This window comes from Anarhichas minor, unplaced genomic scaffold (genome assembly GCF_050575085.1).
Source record: "Anarhichas minor isolate MPS153535 unplaced genomic scaffold, ASM5057508v1 ptg000018l, whole genome shotgun sequence".
NCBI classification, from domain to species: Eukaryota; Metazoa; Chordata; class Actinopteri; order Perciformes; family Anarhichadidae; genus Anarhichas; species Anarhichas minor.
In genome coordinates, this window is record NW_027466464.1 from 10,588,119 (window position 1) to 10,603,914 (window position 15,796).

The 15,796-nt window shown below is 49.7% G+C and overlaps 78 non-coding genes across 78 annotated transcripts; all 78 read right to left on the reverse strand.

Annotated features, from left to right (window-relative positions):
- Positions 1-726: 726 nt before the first annotated feature.
- On the reverse strand, positions 727-799 carry trnam-cau (transfer RNA methionine (anticodon CAU)). The gene has a single exon. It is a non-coding gene; the product is annotated as a tRNA-Met (tRNA).
- Positions 800-902: 103 nt separating this feature from the next.
- trnam-cau (transfer RNA methionine (anticodon CAU)) lies at positions 903-975 on the reverse strand. The gene has a single exon. It is a non-coding gene; the product is annotated as a tRNA-Met (tRNA).
- A 279-nt stretch (positions 976-1,254) lies between these two features.
- trnam-cau (transfer RNA methionine (anticodon CAU)) lies at positions 1,255-1,327 on the reverse strand. The gene has a single exon. It is a non-coding gene; the product is annotated as a tRNA-Met (tRNA).
- Positions 1,328-1,430: 103 nt separating this feature from the next.
- trnam-cau (transfer RNA methionine (anticodon CAU)) lies at positions 1,431-1,503 on the reverse strand. The gene has a single exon. It is a non-coding gene; the product is annotated as a tRNA-Met (tRNA).
- Positions 1,504-1,606: 103 nt separating this feature from the next.
- Positions 1,607-1,679, reverse strand: trnam-cau (transfer RNA methionine (anticodon CAU)). Its single transcript has one exon. It is a non-coding gene; the product is annotated as a tRNA-Met (tRNA).
- A 103-nt stretch (positions 1,680-1,782) lies between these two features.
- On the reverse strand, positions 1,783-1,855 carry trnam-cau (transfer RNA methionine (anticodon CAU)). Its single transcript has one exon. It is a non-coding gene; the product is annotated as a tRNA-Met (tRNA).
- Positions 1,856-1,958: 103 nt separating this feature from the next.
- trnam-cau (transfer RNA methionine (anticodon CAU)) lies at positions 1,959-2,031 on the reverse strand. Its single transcript has one exon. It is a non-coding gene; the product is annotated as a tRNA-Met (tRNA).
- Positions 2,032-2,134: 103 nt separating this feature from the next.
- trnam-cau (transfer RNA methionine (anticodon CAU)) lies at positions 2,135-2,207 on the reverse strand. The gene has a single exon. It is a non-coding gene; the product is annotated as a tRNA-Met (tRNA).
- Positions 2,208-2,486: 279 nt separating this feature from the next.
- trnam-cau (transfer RNA methionine (anticodon CAU)) lies at positions 2,487-2,559 on the reverse strand. The gene has a single exon. It is a non-coding gene; the product is annotated as a tRNA-Met (tRNA).
- Positions 2,560-2,662: 103 nt separating this feature from the next.
- trnam-cau (transfer RNA methionine (anticodon CAU)) lies at positions 2,663-2,735 on the reverse strand. Its single transcript has one exon. It is a non-coding gene; the product is annotated as a tRNA-Met (tRNA).
- A 103-nt stretch (positions 2,736-2,838) lies between these two features.
- On the reverse strand, positions 2,839-2,911 carry trnam-cau (transfer RNA methionine (anticodon CAU)). The gene has a single exon. It is a non-coding gene; the product is annotated as a tRNA-Met (tRNA).
- A 103-nt stretch (positions 2,912-3,014) lies between these two features.
- trnam-cau (transfer RNA methionine (anticodon CAU)) lies at positions 3,015-3,087 on the reverse strand. The gene has a single exon. It is a non-coding gene; the product is annotated as a tRNA-Met (tRNA).
- Positions 3,088-3,190: 103 nt separating this feature from the next.
- On the reverse strand, positions 3,191-3,263 carry trnam-cau (transfer RNA methionine (anticodon CAU)). Its single transcript has one exon. It is a non-coding gene; the product is annotated as a tRNA-Met (tRNA).
- Positions 3,264-3,366: 103 nt separating this feature from the next.
- Positions 3,367-3,439, reverse strand: trnam-cau (transfer RNA methionine (anticodon CAU)). Its single transcript has one exon. It is a non-coding gene; the product is annotated as a tRNA-Met (tRNA).
- A 103-nt stretch (positions 3,440-3,542) lies between these two features.
- trnam-cau (transfer RNA methionine (anticodon CAU)) lies at positions 3,543-3,615 on the reverse strand. The gene has a single exon. It is a non-coding gene; the product is annotated as a tRNA-Met (tRNA).
- Positions 3,616-3,718: 103 nt separating this feature from the next.
- Positions 3,719-3,791, reverse strand: trnam-cau (transfer RNA methionine (anticodon CAU)). The gene has a single exon. It is a non-coding gene; the product is annotated as a tRNA-Met (tRNA).
- Positions 3,792-3,894: 103 nt separating this feature from the next.
- trnam-cau (transfer RNA methionine (anticodon CAU)) lies at positions 3,895-3,967 on the reverse strand. The gene has a single exon. It is a non-coding gene; the product is annotated as a tRNA-Met (tRNA).
- Positions 3,968-4,246: 279 nt separating this feature from the next.
- On the reverse strand, positions 4,247-4,319 carry trnam-cau (transfer RNA methionine (anticodon CAU)). The gene has a single exon. It is a non-coding gene; the product is annotated as a tRNA-Met (tRNA).
- A 103-nt stretch (positions 4,320-4,422) lies between these two features.
- Positions 4,423-4,495, reverse strand: trnam-cau (transfer RNA methionine (anticodon CAU)). The gene has a single exon. It is a non-coding gene; the product is annotated as a tRNA-Met (tRNA).
- Positions 4,496-4,598: 103 nt separating this feature from the next.
- trnam-cau (transfer RNA methionine (anticodon CAU)) lies at positions 4,599-4,671 on the reverse strand. The gene has a single exon. It is a non-coding gene; the product is annotated as a tRNA-Met (tRNA).
- Positions 4,672-4,774: 103 nt separating this feature from the next.
- On the reverse strand, positions 4,775-4,847 carry trnam-cau (transfer RNA methionine (anticodon CAU)). Its single transcript has one exon. It is a non-coding gene; the product is annotated as a tRNA-Met (tRNA).
- Positions 4,848-4,950: 103 nt separating this feature from the next.
- On the reverse strand, positions 4,951-5,023 carry trnam-cau (transfer RNA methionine (anticodon CAU)). The gene has a single exon. It is a non-coding gene; the product is annotated as a tRNA-Met (tRNA).
- A 103-nt stretch (positions 5,024-5,126) lies between these two features.
- trnam-cau (transfer RNA methionine (anticodon CAU)) lies at positions 5,127-5,199 on the reverse strand. Its single transcript has one exon. It is a non-coding gene; the product is annotated as a tRNA-Met (tRNA).
- A 103-nt stretch (positions 5,200-5,302) lies between these two features.
- On the reverse strand, positions 5,303-5,375 carry trnam-cau (transfer RNA methionine (anticodon CAU)). The gene has a single exon. It is a non-coding gene; the product is annotated as a tRNA-Met (tRNA).
- Positions 5,376-5,478: 103 nt separating this feature from the next.
- Positions 5,479-5,551, reverse strand: trnam-cau (transfer RNA methionine (anticodon CAU)). The gene has a single exon. It is a non-coding gene; the product is annotated as a tRNA-Met (tRNA).
- A 103-nt stretch (positions 5,552-5,654) lies between these two features.
- On the reverse strand, positions 5,655-5,727 carry trnam-cau (transfer RNA methionine (anticodon CAU)). Its single transcript has one exon. It is a non-coding gene; the product is annotated as a tRNA-Met (tRNA).
- Positions 5,728-5,830: 103 nt separating this feature from the next.
- Positions 5,831-5,903, reverse strand: trnam-cau (transfer RNA methionine (anticodon CAU)). Its single transcript has one exon. It is a non-coding gene; the product is annotated as a tRNA-Met (tRNA).
- A 103-nt stretch (positions 5,904-6,006) lies between these two features.
- trnam-cau (transfer RNA methionine (anticodon CAU)) lies at positions 6,007-6,079 on the reverse strand. The gene has a single exon. It is a non-coding gene; the product is annotated as a tRNA-Met (tRNA).
- Positions 6,080-6,182: 103 nt separating this feature from the next.
- trnam-cau (transfer RNA methionine (anticodon CAU)) lies at positions 6,183-6,255 on the reverse strand. The gene has a single exon. It is a non-coding gene; the product is annotated as a tRNA-Met (tRNA).
- A 103-nt stretch (positions 6,256-6,358) lies between these two features.
- trnam-cau (transfer RNA methionine (anticodon CAU)) lies at positions 6,359-6,431 on the reverse strand. Its single transcript has one exon. It is a non-coding gene; the product is annotated as a tRNA-Met (tRNA).
- A 278-nt stretch (positions 6,432-6,709) lies between these two features.
- On the reverse strand, positions 6,710-6,782 carry trnam-cau (transfer RNA methionine (anticodon CAU)). The gene has a single exon. It is a non-coding gene; the product is annotated as a tRNA-Met (tRNA).
- Positions 6,783-6,885: 103 nt separating this feature from the next.
- trnam-cau (transfer RNA methionine (anticodon CAU)) lies at positions 6,886-6,958 on the reverse strand. Its single transcript has one exon. It is a non-coding gene; the product is annotated as a tRNA-Met (tRNA).
- A 103-nt stretch (positions 6,959-7,061) lies between these two features.
- trnam-cau (transfer RNA methionine (anticodon CAU)) lies at positions 7,062-7,134 on the reverse strand. Its single transcript has one exon. It is a non-coding gene; the product is annotated as a tRNA-Met (tRNA).
- Positions 7,135-7,237: 103 nt separating this feature from the next.
- trnam-cau (transfer RNA methionine (anticodon CAU)) lies at positions 7,238-7,310 on the reverse strand. The gene has a single exon. It is a non-coding gene; the product is annotated as a tRNA-Met (tRNA).
- Positions 7,311-7,413: 103 nt separating this feature from the next.
- On the reverse strand, positions 7,414-7,486 carry trnam-cau (transfer RNA methionine (anticodon CAU)). Its single transcript has one exon. It is a non-coding gene; the product is annotated as a tRNA-Met (tRNA).
- A 103-nt stretch (positions 7,487-7,589) lies between these two features.
- Positions 7,590-7,662, reverse strand: trnam-cau (transfer RNA methionine (anticodon CAU)). The gene has a single exon. It is a non-coding gene; the product is annotated as a tRNA-Met (tRNA).
- A 103-nt stretch (positions 7,663-7,765) lies between these two features.
- trnam-cau (transfer RNA methionine (anticodon CAU)) lies at positions 7,766-7,838 on the reverse strand. The gene has a single exon. It is a non-coding gene; the product is annotated as a tRNA-Met (tRNA).
- A 103-nt stretch (positions 7,839-7,941) lies between these two features.
- Positions 7,942-8,014, reverse strand: trnam-cau (transfer RNA methionine (anticodon CAU)). Its single transcript has one exon. It is a non-coding gene; the product is annotated as a tRNA-Met (tRNA).
- A 103-nt stretch (positions 8,015-8,117) lies between these two features.
- trnam-cau (transfer RNA methionine (anticodon CAU)) lies at positions 8,118-8,190 on the reverse strand. Its single transcript has one exon. It is a non-coding gene; the product is annotated as a tRNA-Met (tRNA).
- Positions 8,191-8,468: 278 nt separating this feature from the next.
- trnam-cau (transfer RNA methionine (anticodon CAU)) lies at positions 8,469-8,541 on the reverse strand. Its single transcript has one exon. It is a non-coding gene; the product is annotated as a tRNA-Met (tRNA).
- A 103-nt stretch (positions 8,542-8,644) lies between these two features.
- trnam-cau (transfer RNA methionine (anticodon CAU)) lies at positions 8,645-8,717 on the reverse strand. Its single transcript has one exon. It is a non-coding gene; the product is annotated as a tRNA-Met (tRNA).
- Positions 8,718-8,820: 103 nt separating this feature from the next.
- On the reverse strand, positions 8,821-8,893 carry trnam-cau (transfer RNA methionine (anticodon CAU)). Its single transcript has one exon. It is a non-coding gene; the product is annotated as a tRNA-Met (tRNA).
- A 103-nt stretch (positions 8,894-8,996) lies between these two features.
- Positions 8,997-9,069, reverse strand: trnam-cau (transfer RNA methionine (anticodon CAU)). The gene has a single exon. It is a non-coding gene; the product is annotated as a tRNA-Met (tRNA).
- A 103-nt stretch (positions 9,070-9,172) lies between these two features.
- On the reverse strand, positions 9,173-9,245 carry trnam-cau (transfer RNA methionine (anticodon CAU)). Its single transcript has one exon. It is a non-coding gene; the product is annotated as a tRNA-Met (tRNA).
- Positions 9,246-9,348: 103 nt separating this feature from the next.
- On the reverse strand, positions 9,349-9,421 carry trnam-cau (transfer RNA methionine (anticodon CAU)). Its single transcript has one exon. It is a non-coding gene; the product is annotated as a tRNA-Met (tRNA).
- A 278-nt stretch (positions 9,422-9,699) lies between these two features.
- Positions 9,700-9,772, reverse strand: trnam-cau (transfer RNA methionine (anticodon CAU)). Its single transcript has one exon. It is a non-coding gene; the product is annotated as a tRNA-Met (tRNA).
- Positions 9,773-9,875: 103 nt separating this feature from the next.
- On the reverse strand, positions 9,876-9,948 carry trnam-cau (transfer RNA methionine (anticodon CAU)). Its single transcript has one exon. It is a non-coding gene; the product is annotated as a tRNA-Met (tRNA).
- A 103-nt stretch (positions 9,949-10,051) lies between these two features.
- trnam-cau (transfer RNA methionine (anticodon CAU)) lies at positions 10,052-10,124 on the reverse strand. Its single transcript has one exon. It is a non-coding gene; the product is annotated as a tRNA-Met (tRNA).
- A 103-nt stretch (positions 10,125-10,227) lies between these two features.
- On the reverse strand, positions 10,228-10,300 carry trnam-cau (transfer RNA methionine (anticodon CAU)). The gene has a single exon. It is a non-coding gene; the product is annotated as a tRNA-Met (tRNA).
- A 103-nt stretch (positions 10,301-10,403) lies between these two features.
- trnam-cau (transfer RNA methionine (anticodon CAU)) lies at positions 10,404-10,476 on the reverse strand. Its single transcript has one exon. It is a non-coding gene; the product is annotated as a tRNA-Met (tRNA).
- Positions 10,477-10,579: 103 nt separating this feature from the next.
- trnam-cau (transfer RNA methionine (anticodon CAU)) lies at positions 10,580-10,652 on the reverse strand. Its single transcript has one exon. It is a non-coding gene; the product is annotated as a tRNA-Met (tRNA).
- Positions 10,653-10,755: 103 nt separating this feature from the next.
- On the reverse strand, positions 10,756-10,828 carry trnam-cau (transfer RNA methionine (anticodon CAU)). The gene has a single exon. It is a non-coding gene; the product is annotated as a tRNA-Met (tRNA).
- Positions 10,829-10,931: 103 nt separating this feature from the next.
- Positions 10,932-11,004, reverse strand: trnam-cau (transfer RNA methionine (anticodon CAU)). The gene has a single exon. It is a non-coding gene; the product is annotated as a tRNA-Met (tRNA).
- A 103-nt stretch (positions 11,005-11,107) lies between these two features.
- trnam-cau (transfer RNA methionine (anticodon CAU)) lies at positions 11,108-11,180 on the reverse strand. The gene has a single exon. It is a non-coding gene; the product is annotated as a tRNA-Met (tRNA).
- A 103-nt stretch (positions 11,181-11,283) lies between these two features.
- On the reverse strand, positions 11,284-11,356 carry trnam-cau (transfer RNA methionine (anticodon CAU)). Its single transcript has one exon. It is a non-coding gene; the product is annotated as a tRNA-Met (tRNA).
- Positions 11,357-11,459: 103 nt separating this feature from the next.
- On the reverse strand, positions 11,460-11,532 carry trnam-cau (transfer RNA methionine (anticodon CAU)). The gene has a single exon. It is a non-coding gene; the product is annotated as a tRNA-Met (tRNA).
- Positions 11,533-11,635: 103 nt separating this feature from the next.
- On the reverse strand, positions 11,636-11,708 carry trnam-cau (transfer RNA methionine (anticodon CAU)). Its single transcript has one exon. It is a non-coding gene; the product is annotated as a tRNA-Met (tRNA).
- A 103-nt stretch (positions 11,709-11,811) lies between these two features.
- trnam-cau (transfer RNA methionine (anticodon CAU)) lies at positions 11,812-11,884 on the reverse strand. The gene has a single exon. It is a non-coding gene; the product is annotated as a tRNA-Met (tRNA).
- A 103-nt stretch (positions 11,885-11,987) lies between these two features.
- Positions 11,988-12,060, reverse strand: trnam-cau (transfer RNA methionine (anticodon CAU)). The gene has a single exon. It is a non-coding gene; the product is annotated as a tRNA-Met (tRNA).
- A 103-nt stretch (positions 12,061-12,163) lies between these two features.
- trnam-cau (transfer RNA methionine (anticodon CAU)) lies at positions 12,164-12,236 on the reverse strand. Its single transcript has one exon. It is a non-coding gene; the product is annotated as a tRNA-Met (tRNA).
- A 103-nt stretch (positions 12,237-12,339) lies between these two features.
- On the reverse strand, positions 12,340-12,412 carry trnam-cau (transfer RNA methionine (anticodon CAU)). The gene has a single exon. It is a non-coding gene; the product is annotated as a tRNA-Met (tRNA).
- Positions 12,413-12,515: 103 nt separating this feature from the next.
- trnam-cau (transfer RNA methionine (anticodon CAU)) lies at positions 12,516-12,588 on the reverse strand. The gene has a single exon. It is a non-coding gene; the product is annotated as a tRNA-Met (tRNA).
- A 103-nt stretch (positions 12,589-12,691) lies between these two features.
- Positions 12,692-12,764, reverse strand: trnam-cau (transfer RNA methionine (anticodon CAU)). Its single transcript has one exon. It is a non-coding gene; the product is annotated as a tRNA-Met (tRNA).
- A 103-nt stretch (positions 12,765-12,867) lies between these two features.
- trnam-cau (transfer RNA methionine (anticodon CAU)) lies at positions 12,868-12,940 on the reverse strand. Its single transcript has one exon. It is a non-coding gene; the product is annotated as a tRNA-Met (tRNA).
- A 103-nt stretch (positions 12,941-13,043) lies between these two features.
- trnam-cau (transfer RNA methionine (anticodon CAU)) lies at positions 13,044-13,116 on the reverse strand. Its single transcript has one exon. It is a non-coding gene; the product is annotated as a tRNA-Met (tRNA).
- Positions 13,117-13,219: 103 nt separating this feature from the next.
- On the reverse strand, positions 13,220-13,292 carry trnam-cau (transfer RNA methionine (anticodon CAU)). The gene has a single exon. It is a non-coding gene; the product is annotated as a tRNA-Met (tRNA).
- Positions 13,293-13,568: 276 nt separating this feature from the next.
- Positions 13,569-13,641, reverse strand: trnam-cau (transfer RNA methionine (anticodon CAU)). The gene has a single exon. It is a non-coding gene; the product is annotated as a tRNA-Met (tRNA).
- A 103-nt stretch (positions 13,642-13,744) lies between these two features.
- trnam-cau (transfer RNA methionine (anticodon CAU)) lies at positions 13,745-13,817 on the reverse strand. Its single transcript has one exon. It is a non-coding gene; the product is annotated as a tRNA-Met (tRNA).
- Positions 13,818-13,920: 103 nt separating this feature from the next.
- Positions 13,921-13,993, reverse strand: trnam-cau (transfer RNA methionine (anticodon CAU)). Its single transcript has one exon. It is a non-coding gene; the product is annotated as a tRNA-Met (tRNA).
- A 103-nt stretch (positions 13,994-14,096) lies between these two features.
- On the reverse strand, positions 14,097-14,169 carry trnam-cau (transfer RNA methionine (anticodon CAU)). Its single transcript has one exon. It is a non-coding gene; the product is annotated as a tRNA-Met (tRNA).
- A 103-nt stretch (positions 14,170-14,272) lies between these two features.
- trnam-cau (transfer RNA methionine (anticodon CAU)) lies at positions 14,273-14,345 on the reverse strand. The gene has a single exon. It is a non-coding gene; the product is annotated as a tRNA-Met (tRNA).
- Positions 14,346-14,448: 103 nt separating this feature from the next.
- On the reverse strand, positions 14,449-14,521 carry trnam-cau (transfer RNA methionine (anticodon CAU)). Its single transcript has one exon. It is a non-coding gene; the product is annotated as a tRNA-Met (tRNA).
- A 100-nt stretch (positions 14,522-14,621) lies between these two features.
- Positions 14,622-14,696, reverse strand: trnam-cau (transfer RNA methionine (anticodon CAU)). Its single transcript has one exon. It is a non-coding gene; the product is annotated as a tRNA-Met (tRNA).
- Positions 14,697-14,799: 103 nt separating this feature from the next.
- Positions 14,800-14,872, reverse strand: trnam-cau (transfer RNA methionine (anticodon CAU)). The gene has a single exon. It is a non-coding gene; the product is annotated as a tRNA-Met (tRNA).
- A 103-nt stretch (positions 14,873-14,975) lies between these two features.
- Positions 14,976-15,048, reverse strand: trnam-cau (transfer RNA methionine (anticodon CAU)). The gene has a single exon. It is a non-coding gene; the product is annotated as a tRNA-Met (tRNA).
- Positions 15,049-15,151: 103 nt separating this feature from the next.
- Positions 15,152-15,224, reverse strand: trnam-cau (transfer RNA methionine (anticodon CAU)). The gene has a single exon. It is a non-coding gene; the product is annotated as a tRNA-Met (tRNA).
- A 103-nt stretch (positions 15,225-15,327) lies between these two features.
- On the reverse strand, positions 15,328-15,400 carry trnam-cau (transfer RNA methionine (anticodon CAU)). The gene has a single exon. It is a non-coding gene; the product is annotated as a tRNA-Met (tRNA).
- A 103-nt stretch (positions 15,401-15,503) lies between these two features.
- trnam-cau (transfer RNA methionine (anticodon CAU)) lies at positions 15,504-15,576 on the reverse strand. The gene has a single exon. It is a non-coding gene; the product is annotated as a tRNA-Met (tRNA).
- Positions 15,577-15,796: the final 220 nt, after the last annotated feature.

The window sequence follows — 15,796 nt, forward strand, 5'->3', positions numbered from 1 at the left end:
GGCGAGTTATGGGAAAGTTCCACTCTGAAGTCTGATTCCAAAGGTTGCATAATGTTGAAACTGCAGTAAGTAAACAGAGAGACATGCAACCTGAACGTCAAGACTATGATAAGATGTTCAGACAGTGTTTAGTAAACAGGAGTTATGCCAACCTCTACTTGAATTTTGACTTAATTACAATGTATAAAATGCTCAGTCACAGGACGTTTTTTGGATTTAATTCTACAAGGAAGAAATGCAGCATAATATTACATCAAAAATATAACAAACAATAAAAATGTCAACATAAAATATTTCTCTGCATTTATGTGAGAAAATCACTTTTTCATATTTCATGCTCTTGGCAAAATAATGTAATTTTATGCAACATAAGACGATTATAGTGTCTTATTTTTGTCTAAACTATGTTTGAGGTGCTGAAGTTTGAAGTCATTTGTGAGACCACAGATTGTGGTTGTTGGATGAGATGTCCTGTAATTTAATCCACAAACTATCAAGCAAAATCAAACACCACATTTAACGGGTCATATTGATTTAGGATTCCAGCTTTATACTATACAAGATTCCTAACAATGACTAATCACAGTGAGTATTAACTAAAGTACAAGAGCAATAACTGCAGGTCCCGACAGGAATATTAGAGCGATCCCGCAGAAGAAAACAAAAACACCACAAGGTGACAAAATGCCAGGCAGATAATTCAAGTCAAAGAAGCACTAAAACCACTGCCCCGTGTGAGGGTCGAACTCACGGCCTTCAGATTATGAGACTGACGCGCTGCCTACTGCGCCAACGAGGCCCAAAACGCAGTTCACGTCGACGATTGAAGGCCAGATGTTGTTTTCATTGACATGGACAAAATGCCAGGCTGATAAGTCAAGTCAAAGAAGCACTAAAACCACTGCCCCGTGTGAGGGTCGAACTCACGGCCTTCAGATTATGAGACTGACGCGCTGCCTACTGCGCCAACGAGGCCCAAAACGCAGTTCACGTCGACGATTGAAGGCCAGACGTTGTTTTCATTGACATGGACAAAATTCCAGGCTGATAAATCAAGTCAAAGAAGCACTAAAACCATTGCCCCGTTTGAGCGTCGAACTCACGGCCTTCAGATTATGAGACTGACGCGCTGCCTACTGCGCCAACGAGGCCCAAAATGCAGTTCACGTCGACGATTGAAGGCCAGATGTTGTTTTCATTGACATGGACAAAATGCCAGGCTGATAATTCAAGTCAAAGAAGCACTAAAACCACTGCCCCGTGTGAGGGTCGAACTCACGGCCTTCAGATTATGAGACTGACGCGCTGCCTACTGCGCCAACGAGGCCCAAAACGCAGTTCACGTCGACGATTGAAGGCCAGATGTTGTTTTCATTGACATGGACAAAATGCCATGCTGATAATTCAAGTCAAAGAAGCACTAAAACCACTGCCCCGTGTGAGGGTCGAACTCACGGCCTTCAGATTATGAGACTGACGCGCTGCCTACTGCCCCAACGAGGCCCAAAATGCAGTTCACGTCGACGATTGAAGGCCAGATGTTGTTTTCATTGACATGGACAAAATGCCAGGCTGATAATTCAAGTCAAAGAAGCACTAAAACCACTGCCCCGTGTGAGGGTCGAACTCACGGCCTTCAGATTATGAGACTGACGCGCTGCCTACTGCGCCAACGAGGCCCAAAACGCAGTTCACGTCGACGATTGAAGGCCAGATGTTGTTTTCATTGACATGGACAAAATGCCAGGCTGATAATTCAAGTCAAAGAAGCACTAAAACCACTGCCCCGTGTGAGGGTCGAACTCACGGCCTTCAGATTATGAGACTGACGCGCTGCCTACTGCGCCAACGAGGCCCAAAATGCAGTTCACGTCGACGATTGAAGGCCAGATGTTGTTTTCATTGACATGGACAAAATGCCAGGCTGATAATTCAAGTCAAAGAAGCACTAAAACCACTGCCCCGTGTGAGGGTCGAACTCACGGCCTTCAGATTATGAGACTGACGCGCTGCCTACTGCGCCAACGAGGCCCAAAACGCAGTTCACGTCGACGATTGAAGGCCAGATGTTGTTTTCATTGACATGGACAAAATGCCAGGCTGATAATTCAAGTCAAAGAAGCACTAAAACCACTGCCCCGTGTGAGGGTCGAACTCACGGCCTTCAGATTATGAGACTGACGCGCTGCCTACTGCGCCAACGAGGCCCAAAATGCAGTTCACGTCGACGATTGAAGGCCAGATGTTGTTTTCATTGACATGGACAAAATGCCAGGCTGATAATTCAAGTCAAAGAAGCACTAAAACCACTGCCCCGTGTGAGGGTCGAACTCACGGCCTTCAGATTATGAGACTGACGCGCTGCCTACTGCCCAAACGAGGCCCAAAACGCAGTTCACGTCGACGATTGAAGGCCAGATGTTGTTTTCATTGACATGGACAAAATGCCAGGCTGATAATTCAAGTCAAAGAAGCACTAAAACCACTGCCCCGTGTGAGGGTCGAACTCACGGCCTTCAGATTATGAGACTGACGCGCTGCCTACTGCGCCAACGAGGCCCAAAACCCAGTTCACGTCGACGATTGAAGGCCAGATGTTGTTTTCATTGACATGGACAAAATGCCAGGCTGATAATTCAAGTCAAAGAAGCACTAAAACCACTGCCCCGTGTGAGGGTCGAACTCACGGCCTTCAGATTATGAGACTGACGCGCTGCCTACTGCGCCAACGAGGCCCAAAATGCAGTTCACGTCGACGATTGAAGGCCAGATGTTGTTTTCATTGACATGGACAAAATGCCAGGCTGATAATTCAAGTCAAAGAAGCACTAAAACCACTGCCCCGTGTGAGGGTCGAACTCACGGCCTTCAGATTATGAGACTGACGCGCTGCCTACTGCGCCAACGAGGCCCAAAATGCAGTTCACGTCGACGATTGAAGGCCAGATGTTGTTTTCATTGACATGGACAAAATGCCAGGCTGATAATTCAAGTCAAAGAAGCACTAAAACCACTGCCCCGTGTGAGGGTCGAACTCACGGCCTTCAGATTATGAGACTGACGCGCTGCCTACTGCGCCAACGAGGCCCAAAACGCAGTTCACGTCGACGATTGAAGGCCAGATGTTGTTTTCATTGACATGGACAAAATGCCAGGCTGATAATTCAAGTCAAAGAAGCACTAAAACCACTGCCCCGTGTGAGGGTCGAACTCACGGCCTTCAGATTATGAGATTGACGCGCTGCCTACTGCGCCAACGAGGCCCAAAACGCAGTTCACGTCGACGATTGAAGGCCAGACGTTGTTTTCATTGACATGGACAAAATGCCAGGCTGATAAGTCAAGTCAAAGAAGCACTAAAACCACTGCCCCGTGTGAGGGTCGAACTCACGGCCTTCAGATTATGAGACTGACGCGCTGCCTACTGCGCCAACGAGGCCCAGAACGCAGTTCACGTCGACGATTGAAGGCCAGATGTTGTTTTCATTGACATGGACAAAATTCAAGGCTGATAATTCAAGTCAAAGAAGCACTAAAACCACTGCCCCGTGTGAGGGTCGAACTCACGGCCTTCAGATTATGAGACTGACGCGCTGCCTACTGCGCCAACGAGGCCCAAAAAGCAGTTCACGTCGACGATTGAAGGCCAGATGTTGTTTTCATTGACATGGACAAAATGCAAGGCTGATAATTCAAGTCAAAGAAGCACTAAAACCACTGCCCCGTGTGAGGGTCGAACTCACGGCCTTCAGATTATGAGACTGACGCGCTGCCTACTGCGCCAACGAGGCCCAAAACGCAGTTCACGTCGACGATTGAAGGCCAGATGTTGTTTTCATTGACATGGACAAAATGCCAGGCTGATAATTCAAGTCAAAGAAGCACTAAAACCATTGCCCCGTGTGAGGGTCGAACTCACGGCCTTCAGATTATGAGACTGACGCGCTGCCTACTGCGCCAACGAGGCCCAAAACGCAGTTCACGTCGACGATTGAAGGCCAGACGTTGTTTTCATTGACATGGACAAAATTCCAGGCTGATAAATCAAGTCAAAGAAGCACTAAAACCATTGCCCCGTTTGAGCGTCGAACTCACGGCCTTCAGATTATGAGACTGACGCGCTGCCTACTGCGCCAACGAGGCCCAAAACGCAGTTCACGTCGACGATTGAAGGCCAGATGTTGTTTTCATTGACATGGACAAAATGCCAGGCTGATAATTCAAGTCAAAGAAGCACTAAAACCACTGCCCCGTGTGAGGGTCGAACTCACGGCCTTCAGATTATGAGACTGACGCGCTGCCTACTGCGCCAACGAGGCCCAAAACGCAGTTCACGTCGACGATTGAAGGCCAGATGTTGTTTTCATTGACATGGACAAAATGCCAGGCTGATAATTCAAGTCAAAGAAGCACTAAAACCACTGCCCCGTGTGAGGGTCGAACTCACGGCCTTCAGATTATGAGACTGACGCGCTGCCTACTGCGCCAACGAGGCCCAAAACGCAGTTCACGTCGACGATTGAAGGCCAGATGTTGTTTTCATTGACATGGACATAATGCCAGGCTGATAATTCAAGTCAAAGAAGCACTAAAACCACTGCCCCGTGTGAGGGTCGAACTCACGGCCTTCAGATTATGAGACTGACGCGCTGCCTACTGCGCCAACGAGGCCCAAAACGCAGTTCACGTCGACGATTGAAGGCCAGATGTTGTTTTCATTGACATGGACAAAATGCCAGGCTGATAATTCAAGTCAAAGAAGCACTAAAACCGCTGCCCCGTGTGAGGGTCGAACTCACGGCCTTCAGATTATGAGACTGACGCGCTGCCTACTGCGCCAACGAGGCCCAAAATGCAGTTCACGTCGACGATTGAAGGCCAGATGTTGTTTTCATTGACATGGACAAAATGCCAGGCTGATAATTCAAGTCAAAGAAGCACTAAAACCGCTGCCCCGTGTGAGGTTCGAACTCACGGCCTTCAGATTATGAGACTGACGCGCTGCCTACTGCGCCAACGAGGCCCAAAACGCAGTTCACGTCGACGATTGAAGGCCAGATGTTGTTTTCATTGACATGGACAAAATGCCAGGCTGATAATTCAAGTCAAAGAAGCACTAAAACCACTGCCCCGTGTGAGGGTCGAACTCACGGCCTTCAGATTATGAGACTGACGCGCTGCCTACTGCGCCAACGAGGCCCAAAACGCAGTTCACGTCGACGATTGAAGGCCAGATGTTGTTTTCATTGACATGGACAAAATGCCAGGCTGATAATTCAAGTCAAAGAAGCACTAAAACCACTGCCCCGTGTGAGGGTCGAACTCACGGCCTTCAGATTATGAGATTGACGCGCTGCCTACTGCGCCAACGAGGCCCAAAACGCAGTTCACGTCGACGATTGAAGGCCAGACGTTGTTTTCATTGACATGGACAAAACGCCAGGCTGATAAGTCAAGTCAAAGAAGCACTAAAACCACTGCCCCGTGTGAGGGTCGAACTCACGGCCTTCAGATTATGAGACTGACGCGCTGCCTACTGCGCCAACGAGGCCCAGAACGCAGTTCACGTCGACGATTGAAGGCCAGATGTTGTTTTCATTGACATGGACAAAATTCAAGGCTGATAATTCAAGTCAAAGAAGCACTAAAACCACTGCCCCGTGTGAGGGTCGAACTCACGGCCTTCAGATTATGAGACTGACGCGCTGCCTACTGCGCCAACGAGGCCCAAAAAGCAGTTCACGTCGACGATTGAAGGCCAGATGTTGTTTTCATTGACATGGACAAAATGCCAGGCTGATAATTCAAGTCAAAGAAGCACTAAAACCACTGCCCCGTGTGAGGGTCGAACTCACGGCCTTCAGATTATGAGACTGACGCGCTGCCTACTGCGCCAACGAGGCCCAGAACGCAGTTCACGTCGACGATTGAAGGCCAGATGTTGTTTTCATTGACATGGACAAAATTCAAGGCTGATAATTCAAGTCAAAGAAGCACTAAAACCACTGCCCCGTGTGAGGGTCGAACTCACGGCCTTCAGATTATGAGACTGACGCGCTGCCTACTGCGCCAACGAGGCCCAAAAAGCAGTTCACGTCGACGATTGAAGGCCAGATGTTGTTTTCATTGACATGGACAAAATGCCAGGCTGATAATTCAAGTCAAAGAAGCACTAAAACCACTGCCCCGTGTGAGGGTCGAACTCACGGCCTTCAGATTATGAGACTGACGCGCTGCCTACTGCGCCAACGAGGCCCAAAACGCAGTTCACGTCGACGATTGAAGGCCAGATGTTGTTTTCATTGACATGGACAAAATGCCAGGCTGATAATTCAAGTCAAAGAAGCACTAAAACCACTGCCCCGTGTGAGGGTCGAACTCACGGCCTTCAGATTATGAGACTGACGCGCTGCCTACTGCGCCAACGAGGCCCAAAACGCAGTTCACGTCGACGATTGAAGGCCAGATGTTGTTTTCATTGACATGGACAAAACGCCAGGCTGATAATTCAAGTCAAAGAAGCACTAAAACCATTGCCCGTGTGAGGGTCGAACTCACGGCCTTCAGATTATGAGACTGACGCGCTGCCTACTGCGCCAACGAGGCCCAAAATGCAGTTCACGTCGACGATTGAAGGCCAGATGTTGTTTTCATTGACATGGACAAAATGCCAGGCTGATAATTCAAGTCAAAGAAGCACTAAAACCACTGCCCCGTGTGAGGGTCGAACTCACGGCCTTCAGATTATGAGACTGACGCGCTGCCTACTGCGCCAACGAGGCCCAGAACGCAGTTCACGTCGACGATTTAAGGCCAGATGTTGTTTTCATTGACATGGACAAAATGCCAGGCTGATAATTCAAGTCAAAGAAGCACTAAAACCACTGCCCCGTGTGAGGGTCGAACTCACGGCCTTCAGATTATGAGATTGACGCGCTGCCTACTGCGCCAACGAGGCCCAAAACGCAGTTCACGTCGACGATTGAAGGCCAGATGTTGTTTTCATTGACATGGACAAAATGCCAGGCTGATAATTCAAGTCAAAGAAGCACTAAAACCACTGCCCCGTGTGAGGGTCGAACTCACGGCCTTCAGATTATGAGATTGACGCGCTGCCTACTGCGCCAACGAGGCCCAAAACGCAGTTCACGTCGACGATTGAAGGCCAGACGTTGTTTTCATTGACATGGACAAAACGCCAGGCTGATAAGTCAAGTCAAAGAAGCACTAAAACCACTGCCCCGTGTGAGGGTCGAACTCACGGCCTTCAGATTATGAGACTGACGCGCTGCCTACTGCGCCAACGAGGCCCAGAACGCAGTTCACGTCGACGATTGAAGGCCAGATGTTGTTTTCATTGACATGGACAAAATTCAAGGCTGATAATTCAAGTCAAAGAAGCACTAAAACCACTGCCCCGTGTGAGGGTCGAACTCACGGCCTTCAGATTATGAGACTGACGCGCTGCCTACTGCGCCAACGAGGCCCAAAAAGCAGTTCACGTCGACGATTGAAGGCCAGATGTTGTTTTCATTGACATGGACAAAATGCCAGGCTGATAATTCAAGTCAAAGAAGCACTAAAACCACTGCCCCGTGTGAGGGTCGAACTCACGGCCTTCAGATTATGAGACTGACGCGCTGCCTACTGCGCCAACGAGGCCCAGAACGCAGTTCACGTCGACGATTGAAGGCCAGATGTTGTTTTCATTGACATGGACAAAATTCAAGGCTGATAATTCAAGTCAAAGAAGCACTAAAACCACTGCCCCGTGTGAGGGTCGAACTCACGGCCTTCAGATTATGAGACTGACGCGCTGCCTACTGCGCCAACGAGGCCCAAAAAGCAGTTCACGTCGACGATTGAAGGCCAGATGTTGTTTTCATTGACATGGACAAAATGCCAGGCTGATAATTCAAGTCAAAGAAGCACTAAAACCACTGCCCCGTGTGAGGGTCGAACTCACGGCCTTCAGATTATGAGACTGACGCGCTGCCTACTGCGCCAACGAGGCCCAAAACGCAGTTCACGTCGACGATTGAAGGCCAGATGTTGTTTTCATTGACATGGACAAAATGCCAGGCTGATAATTCAAGTCAAAGAAGCACTAAAACCACTGCCCCGTGTGAGGGTCGAACTCACGGCCTTCAGATTATGAGACTGACGCGCTGCCTACTGCGCCAACGAGGCCCAAAACGCAGTTCACGTCGACGATTGAAGGCCAGATGTTGTTTTCATTGACATGGACAAAACGCCAGGCTGATAATTCAAGTCAAAGAAGCACTAAAACCATTGCCCGTGTGAGGGTCGAACTCACGGCCTTCAGATTATGAGACTGACGCGCTGCCTACTGCGCCAACGAGGCCCAAAATGCAGTTCACGTCGACGATTGAAGGCCAGATGTTGTTTTCATTGACATGGACAAAATGCCAGGCTGATAATTCAAGTCAAAGAAGCACTAAAACCACTGCCCCGTGTGAGGGTCGAACTCACGGCCTTCAGATTATGAGACTGACGCGCTGCCTACTGCGCCAACGAGGCCCAGAACGCAGTTCACGTCGACGATTTAAGGCCAGATGTTGTTTTCATTGACATGGACAAAATGCCAGGCTGATAATTCAAGTCAAAGAAGCACTAAAACCGCTGCCCCGTGTGAGGGTCGAACTCACGGCCTTCAGATTATGAGACTGACGCGCTGCCTACTGCGCCAACGAGGCCCAAAATGCAGTTCACGTCGACGATTGAAGGCCAGATGTTGTTTTCATTGACATGGACAAAATGCCAGGCTGATAATTCAAGTCAAAGAAGCACTAAAACCGCTGCCCCGTGTGAGGGTCGAACTCACGGCCTTCAGATTATGAGACTGACGCGCTGCCTACTGCGCCAACGAGGCCCAAAACGCAGTTCACGTCGACGATTGAAGGCCAGATGTTGTTTTCATTGACATGGACAAAATGCCAGGCTGATAATTCAAGTCAAAGAAGCACTAAAACCACTGCCCCGTGTGAGGGTCGAACTCACGGCCTTCAGATTATGAGACTGACGCGCTGCCTACTGCGCCAACGAGGCCCAAAACGCAGTTCACGTCGACGATTGAAGGCCAGATGTTGTTTTCATTGACATGGACAAAATGCCAGGCTGATAATTCAAGTCAAAGAAGCACTAAAACCACTGCCCCGTGTGAGGGTCGAACTCACGGCCTTCAGATTATGAGATTGACGCGCTGCCTACTGCGCCAACGAGGCCCAAAACGCAGTTCACGTCGACGATTGAAGGCCAGACGTTGTTTTCATTGACATGGACAAAACGCCAGGCTGATAAGTCAAGTCAAAGAAGCACTAAAACCACTGCCCCGTGTGAGGGTCGAACTCACGGCCTTCAGATTATGAGACTGACGCGCTGCCTACTGCGCCAACGAGGCCCAGAACGCAGTTCACGTCGACGATTGAAGGCCAGATGTTGTTTTCATTGACATGGACAAAATTCAAGGCTGATAATTCAAGTCAAAGAAGCACTAAAACCATTGCCCGTGTGAGGGTCGAACTCACGGCCTTCAGATTATGAGACTGACGCGCTGCCTACTGCGCCAACGAGGCCCAAAATGCAGTTCACGTCGACGATTGAAGGCCAGATGTTGTTTTCATTGACATGGACAAAATGCCAGGCTGATAATTCAAGTCAAAGAAGCACTAAAACCACTGCCCCGTGTGAGGGTCGAACTCACGGCCTTCAGATTATGAGACTGACGCGCTGCCTACTGCGCCAACGAGGCCCAAAACCCAGTTCACGTCGACGATTGAAGGCCAGATGTTGTTTTCATTGACATGGACAAAATGCCAGGCTGATAATTCAAGTCAAAGAAGCACTAAAACCACTGCCCCGTGTGAGGGTCGAACTCACGGCCTTCAGATTATGAGACTGACTCGCTGCCTACTGCGCCAACGAGGCCCAAAACGCAGTTCACGTCGACGATTGAAGGCCAGATGTTGTTTTCATTGACATGGATAAAATGCCAGGCTGATAATTCAAGTCAAAGAAGCACTAAAACCATTGCCCCGTGTGAGGGTCGAACTCACGGCCTTCAGATTATGAGACTGACGCGCTGCCTACTGCGCCAACGAGGCCCAAAATGCAGTTCACGTCGACGATTGAAGGCCAGATGTTGTTTTCATTGACATGGACAAAATGCCAGGCTGATAATTCAAGTCAAAGAAGCACTAAAACCACTGCCCCGTGTGAGGGTCGAACTCACGGCCTTCAGATTATGAGACTGACGCGCTGCCTACTGCGCCAACGAGGCCCAAAATGCAGTTCACGTCGACGATTGAAGGCCAGATGTTGTTTTCATTGACATGGACAAAATGCCAGGCTGATAATTCAAGTCAAAGAAGCACTAAAACCACTGCCCCGTGTGAGGGTCGAACTCACGGCCTTCAGATTATGAGACTGACGCGCTGCCTACTGCGCCAACGAGGCCCAGAACGCAGTTCACGTCGACGATTGAAGGCCAGATGTTGTTTTCATTGACATGGACAAAATTCAAGGCTGATAAGTCAAGTCAAAGAAGCACTAAAACCACTGCCCCGTGTGAGGGTCGAACTCACGGCCTTCAGATTATGAGACTGACGCGCTGCCTACTGCGCCAACGAGGCCCAAAAAGCAGTTCACGTCGACGATTGAAGGCCAGATGTTGTTTTCATTGACATGGACAAAATGCCAGGCTGATAATTCAAGTCAAAGAAGCACTAAAACCACTGCCCCGTGTGAGGGTCGAACTCACGGCCTTCAGATTATGAGACTGACGCGCTGCCTACTGCGCCAACGAGGCCCAAAATGCAGTTCACGTCGACGATTGAAGGCCAGATGTTGTTTTCATTGACATGGACAAAATGCCAGGCTGATAATTCAAGTCAAAGAAGCACTAAAACCACTGCCCCGTGTGAGGGTCGAACTCACGGCCTTCAGATTATGAGACTGACGCGCTGCCTACTGCGCCAACGAGGCCCAAAACGCAGTTCACGTCGACGATTGAAGGCCAGATGTTGTTTTCATTGACATGGACAAAATGCCAGGCTGATAATTCAAGTCAAAGAAGCACTAAAACCACTGCCCCGTGTGAGGGTCGAACTCACGGCCTTCAGATTATGAGACTGACGCGCTGCCTACTGCGCCAACGAGGCCCAGAACGCAGTTCACGTCGACGATTGAAGGCCAGATGTTGTTTTCATTGACATGGACAAAATGCAAGGCTGATAATTCAAGTCAAAGAAGCACTAAAACCACTGCCCCGTGTGAGGGTCGAACTCACGGCCTTCAGATTATGAGACTGACGCGCTGCCTACTGCGCCAACGAGGCCCAAAAAGCAGTTCACGTCGACGATTGAAGGCCAGATGTTGTTTTCATTGACATGGACAAAATGCAAGGCTGATAATTCAAGTCAAAGAAGCACTAAAACCACTGCCCCGTGTGAGGGTCGAACTCACGGCCTTCAGATTATGAGACTGACGCGCTGCCTACTGCGCCAACGAGGCCCAAAATGCAGTTCACGTCGACGATTGAAGGCCAGATGTTGTTTTCATTGACATGGACAAAATGCCAGGCTGATAATTCAAGTCAAAGAAGCACTAAAACCACTGCCCCGTGTGAGGGTCGAACTCACGGCCTTCAGATTATGAGACTGACGCGCTGCCTACTGCGCCAACGAGGCCCAAAATGCAGTTCACGTCGACGATTGAAGGCCAGATGTTGTTTTCATTGACATGGACAAAATGTCAGGCTGATAATTCAAGTCAAAGAAGCACTAAAACCACTGCCCCGTGTGAGGGTCGAACTCACGGCCTTCAGATTATGAGACTGACGCGCTGCCTACTGCGCCAACGAGGCCCAAAACGCAGTTCACGTCGACGATTGAAGGCCAGATGTTGTTTTCATTGACATGGACAAAATGCCAGGCTGATAAGTCAAGTCAAAGAAGCACTAAAACCACTGCCCCGTGTGAGGGTCGAACTCACGGCCTTCAGATTATGAGACTGACGCGCTGCCTACTGCGCCAACGAGGCCTAAAACGCAGTTCACGTCGACGATTGAAGGCCAGATGTTGTTTTCATTGACATGGACAAAATGCCAGGCTGATAATTCAAGTCAAAGAAGCACTAAAACCACTGCCCCGTGTGAGGGTCGAACTCACGGCCTTCAGATTATGAGACTGACGCGCTGCCTACTGCGCCAACGAGGCCTAAAACGCAGTTCACGTCGACGATTGAAGGCCAGATGTTGTTTTCATTGACATGGACAAAATGCCAGGCTGATAATTCAAGTCAAAGAAGCACTAAAACCACTGCCCCGTGTGAGGGTCGAACTCACGGCCTTCAGATTATGAGACTGACGCGCTGCCTACTGCGCCAACGAGGCCTAAAACGCAGTTCACGTCGACGATTGAAGGCCAGATGTTGTTTTCATTGACATGGACAAAATGCCAGGCTGATAATTCAAGTCAAAGAAGCACTAAAACCACTGCCCCGTGTGAGGGTCGAACTCACGGCCTTCAGATTATGAGACTGACGCGCTGCCTACTGCGCCAACGAGGCCTAAAACGCAGTTCACGTCGACGATTGAAGGCCAGATGTTGTTTTCATTGACATGGACAAAATGCAAGGCTGATAAGTCAAGTCAAAGAAGCACTAAAACCACTGCCCCGTGTGAGGGTCGAACTCACGGCCTTCAGATTATGAGATTGACGCGCTGCCTACTGCGCCAACGAGGCCTAAAACGCAGTTCACGTCGACGATTGAAGGCCAGATGTTGTTTTCATTGACATGGACAAAATGCCAGGCTGATAAGTCAAGTCAAAGAAGCACTAAAACCACTGCCCCGTGTGAGGGTCGAACTCACGGCCTTCAGATTATGAGACTGACGCGCTGCCTACTGCGCCAACGAGGCCCAAAACGCAGTTCACGTCGACGATTGAAGGCCAGACGTTGTTTTCATTGACATGGACAAAATGCAAGGCTGATTAGTCAAGTCAAAGAAGCACTAAAACCACTGCCCCGTGTGAGGGTCGAACTCACGGCCTTCAGATTATGAGACTGACGCGCTGCCTACTGCGCCAACGAGGCCCAAAACGCAGTTCACGTCGACGATTGAAGGCCAGACGTTGTTTTCATTGACATGGACAAAATGCCAGGCTGATAATTCAAGTCAAAGAAGCACTAAAACCACTGCCCCGTGTGAGGGTCGAACTCACGGCCTTCAGATTATGAGACTGACGCGCTGCCTACTGCGCCAACGAGGCCCAAAACGCAGTTCACGTCGACGATTGAAGGCCAGACGTTGTTTTCATTGACATGGACAAAATGCCAGGCTGATAATTCAAGTCAAAGAAGCACTAAAACCACTGCCGCGTGTGAGGGTCGAACTCACGGCCTTCAGGTTATGAGACTGACGCGCTGCCTACTGCACCGAGGCCCAAAACGCAGTTCACGTCGACGATTGAAGGCCAGACGTTGTTTTCATTGACATGGACAAAATTCCAGGCTGATAAATCAAGTCAAAGAAGCACTAAAACCATTGCCCCGTGTGAGGGTCGAACTCACGGCCTTCAGATTATGAGACTGACGCGCTGCCTACTGCGCCAACGAGGCCCATAATGCAGTTCACGTCGACGATTGAAGGCCAGATGTTGTTTTCATTGACATGGACAAAATGCCAGGCTGATAATTCAAGTCAAAGAAGCACTAAAACCACTGCCCCGTGTGAGGGTCGAACTCACGGCCTTCAGATTATGAGACTGACGCGCTGCCTACTGCGCCAACGAGGCCCAAAACGCAGTTCACGTCGACGATTGAAGGCCAGATGTTGTTTTCATTGACATGGACAAAATGCCAGGCTGATAATTCAAGTCAAAGAAGCACTAAAACCACTGCCCCGTGTGAGGGTCGAACTCACGGCCTTCAGATTATGAGACTGACGCGCTGCCTACTGCGCCAACGAGGCCCAAAACGCAGTTCACGTCGACGATTGAAGGCCAGATGTTGTTTTCATTGACATGGACAAAATGCCAGGCTGATAAGTCAAGTCAAAGAAGCACTAAAACCACTGCCCCGTGTGAGGGTCGAACTCACGGCCTTCAGATTATGAGACTGACGCGCTGCCTACTGCGCCAACGAGGCCCAAAACGCAGTTCACGTCGACGATTGAAGGCCAGACGTTGTTTTCATTGACATGGACAAAATGCAAGGCTGATTAGTCAAGTCAAAGAAGCACTAAAACCACTGCCCCGTGTGAGGGTCGAACTCACGGCCTTCAGATTATGAGACTGACGCGCTGCCTACTGCGCCAACGAGGCCCAAAACGCAGTTCACGTCGACGATTGAAGGCCAGATGTTGTTTTCATTGACATGGACAAAATGCAAGGCTGATAAGTCAAGTCAAAGAAGCACTAAAACCACTGCCCCGTGTGAGGGTCGAACTCACGGCCTTCAGATTATGAGACTGACGCGCTGCCTACTGCACCAACGAGGCCCAAAACGCAGTTCACGTCGACGATTGAAGGCCAGATGTTGTTTTCATTGACATGGACAAAATGCCAGGCTGATAATTCAAGTCAAAGAAGCACTAAAACCACTGCCCGTGTGAGGGTCGAACTCACGGCCTTCAGATTATGAGACTGACGCGCTGCCTACTGCGCCAACGAGGCCCAAAACGCAGTTCACGTCGACGATTGAAGGCCAGACGTTGTTTTCATTGACATGGACAAAATGCCAGGCTGATAAGTCAAGTCAAAGAAGCACTAAAACCACTGCCCCGTGTGAGGGTCGAACTCACGGCCTTCAGATTATGAGACTGACGCGCTGCCTACTGCGCCAACGAGGCCCAAAACGCAGTTCACGTCGACGATTGAAGGCCAGACGTTGTTTTCATTGACATGGACAAAATGCCAGGCTGATAAGTCAAGTCAAAGAAGCACTAAAACCACTGCCCCGTGTGAGGGTCGAACTCACGGCCTTCAGATTATGAGACTGACGCGCTGCCTACTGCGCCAACGAGGCCTAAAACGCAGTTCACGTCGACGATTGAAGGCCAGATGTTGTTTTCATTGACATGGACAAAATGCCAGGCTGATAAGTCAAGTCAAAGAAGCACTAAAACCACTGCCCCGTGTGAGGGTCGAACTCACGGCCTTCAGATTATGAGACTGACGCGCTGCCTACTGCGCCAACGAGGCCCAAAACGCAGTTCACGTCGACGATTGAAGGCCAGACGTTGTTTTCATTGACATGGACAAAATGCAAGGCTGATTAGTCAAGTCAAAGAAGCACTAAAACCACTGCCCCGTGTGAGGGTCGAACTCACGGCCTTCAGATTATGAGACTGACGCGCTGCCTACTGCGCCAACGAGGCCCAAAACGCAGTTCACGTCGACGATTGAAGGCCAGACGTTGTTTTCATTGACATGGACAAAATGCCAGGCTGATAATTCAAGTCAAAGAAGCACTAAAACCACTGCCCCGTGTGAGGGTCGAACTCACGGCCTTCAGATTATGAGACTGACGCGCTGCCTACTGCGCCAACGAGGCCCAAAACGCAGTTCACGTCGACGATTGAAGGCCAGACGTTGTTTTCATTGACATGGACAAAATGCCAGGCTGATAATTCAAGTCAAAGAAGCACTAAAACCACTGCCGCGTGTGAGGGTCGAACTCACGGCCTTCAGGTTATGAGACTGACGCGCTGCCTACTGCACCGAGGCCCAAAACGCAGTTCACGTCGACGATTGAAGGCCAGACGTTGTTTTCA